The following is a 2,902-nucleotide window of genomic DNA, read 5'->3' as shown; positions in this document are numbered from 1 at the left end:
ATGAAGTGATTAATATTTATGGGTTGTGTGATTAATGCTCAAGCCTCAAAAAATGTGTTATTGTCAAACAAATGCTACAGATTCAGGTTGTCTGATACCAGGCTGAAGCAGTAACTCTAGCTGCAGGAACACAATGTGTCTCTAGTCTCTATTCACACAGTTTTTATTTTTTAAATATGAATACAAATAATTAAAAAGACAATATAAACAAAATTAGAAAATGAGAGATTATCTATAGGTTGAAAGTGCAGCTCACTCCGATCATTGCATTTCGTTTCAGGCAAAAACTGTTTGCTAGAAAAAAAATGTAAACAACTGAATAAAAACCTAGAGTGGCTTTAAATTGTCATTTTACATTCATAAATATTTTGTCTCACTTGTATGATGTTAATTTTTTAAAATTAAAATTACTTCCATAACTCCATTTGTTTTAATTTAAATCAGGGGTATCAAACATAAGGCCTGGGGGCCATTTTGGTCTGGCAAAGACTCCAATCTGTCCCACTAGGGGGCTTTGCGAAATGTGGTAGATGGCATAAATTTTGGACTAATTTCATGTGTTTTACAGCTTTTTCCCACTGATAAAGACCTCCCCTTTATCCATTCATACCACAAGAAAGTAATTAAGTACAGTAACAGGGTCATTTAATTGTTTATCTGTCTACAAGTGCAATTTCTTTATTTGCAGTAGCAAGGAGAAAGATATTTTCGATGAGTTAACGAAAACTTTCTGTTTTATAATTACAGGACAGTCTGGGTAATGATGCCAAGTGTCGTGCTGACAGATTTTTCTTGTCACTTACTGCTGTATAAAAACATTATTATGTAGAAAAACTGATTCTCACTGTAAATGTGTAGTTAAGCTGCTTCACACTGACAGAAATGAGAGATTTGCTGGTCCAGCCAAGTTAAGATCACGGTGGGCTGCATGTGCTGTAAAACTAGTTTGACATCCCTGATTTAAACTGTTGAATGAAATGTAATTCATATAATTAAATGCAATTTAGTTTTCGTCGTATTACACGTACAATGTCTTTGTGCTACAGAAAGCAACAGTTTATTAGTTGATGATTTAGTCCAAAGTGCAAAGCAGACCACAGATTGGCTACCTGAGTCAGCATGTGACCTGAGGAGGGTCTTGATGCACTGTCAGTCCAGCTTTAGTGTCCAGTCTGCACGCACTGTTGCTTTATCCAGTTTTATGACTTGTGCTATTTCAATTTTCTACTTACATGCTAAACGATAAAATTAAAACACAGCAAATGTGGATCCATTTTTTTTTCTTACCCCCAAGGGCCCCAGATTAGGCTAATCTGGCCTTCAAAGACTATGCTGCTAGGATTTATTATTATTGACTTCTGCAGGCATTAAATGTGTGTCAGTTTATCTCTGCCATGCTGATTAGAGCTACATGTGGTTTTACCCAGATAATTTATTTATGAGAGTCAAAGAAGCAAAAAAAACCCCAAAAAACAGAGGAACTCCCTTTTAAAGAGAAAAAAGTGGAGGAGGCAGAGAGAAGGAAGAGAGGATAGACCTCTACTGGGTGGCCATGAAACAGGAGCTGAAGTTTTCTGCACAAATACACACACACACACACACACACACACACACACACACACACACACACACCAGCAGGCATGCAAACCCATCTCACTGTTTGCTGTAAAGATCTCCCATCGCCTAGGCATGAGAGAAAACAAAGACCCATGTCCGTAAATCTGATGCACCAAAGAGCTCGGCCTCAGCGCCTCGGGAAATAATAATGAATATGGAATGATAGTCTGTATTTTGTACTGCAAATGCAACCAGATGCAAAAGGTGGATGGGAAAAAAATCAAGAGCAGATGTTTGAGATATAAGAGGTCTCAGCGACTGTGAGCAGCCAGTGTGCCCTGCAAACATAATGTAACCTTAGCCAGCGTGCAGAATAATCACTTACAGTATGTGTATCACCACTTTGTAATGAGGGAAGCTATAGAGGAGTTCTGCAGCTGCTCCCTGCAGTTGTTAAAGAAGCAGGCAGACACAACAGCACCCAATTAACATAGAGATGTCAGACAATGAGGAAAGCACACATGTCTGTCACATTTCTATAGTCTACTGTATATGTGGTGGTGGGAAAGGGTGTAATTGCATATCTTTCTCTTCCATAAGCTGCACAGGCACAGACATGCGTATTCTGTAGCTCTGCACAGGCAGCTGGTGCACACGGGCAGGAAGGTCTTGTGTTATTTTCAGTTAGAAGACTCAGTGATGAACTTTTCTCATATATTGTACAGTTTGGTGTTTTTTTTTTTAAATTTCCATTAGATCTCTGTTTTATTGGAGCTAAGAGTGAATTAGCTTTTTTATTCAAAAACCTGGCCTCAAGTGGAAAAGCATAAACTCTGATGATATGGTTATACCTCTCAGTGATACAGTCTTATTTCTGAAATGAAACGGGTTGATAGTAACAACAAAATTTGTTTTTTTTTCTAAGGGAAGGAAAGACAAAAAAGTGGGCAGACTGAAACAAAACTGTAGATTTTTTTTAATAAGTAAGAGATTCCTGATATGTTGAGTAACTGGATGCACACTTACTCCCATCAAACCAACAGCTTATTACATGAAATTCTCTTTCATTGCTTTGTTGGCTGTCAGACAAACATTTAGTAATGAGAAGTAGTGTTAAGAAATGAAAGTGTTTTTGAGAAAAAAACCCAATATCAATTTAAAACAGATGGTGGAAAGATGATGCTTTAAAATTAAAAACTGCTGGAATTTAAATGAAAAGCATAAAAAAGGCCGCAAGAAATAACATCATAATGAACTGCACTTACATATTTCACTATTCTTTTTTAGGTAACACTTTAGAAAACAGCCTACATCTTGGGGCAGAGCTCCCCTGCAATTAAATCGA

Source organism: Haplochromis burtoni, unplaced genomic scaffold (genome assembly GCF_018398535.1).
Source record: "Haplochromis burtoni strain Fernald_Lab_line unplaced genomic scaffold, NCSU_Asbu1 Contig_154, whole genome shotgun sequence".
Classification (NCBI taxonomy): Eukaryota; Metazoa; Chordata; class Actinopteri; order Cichliformes; family Cichlidae; genus Haplochromis; species Haplochromis burtoni.
Note: the sequence above shows the minus strand (reverse complement) of the source record.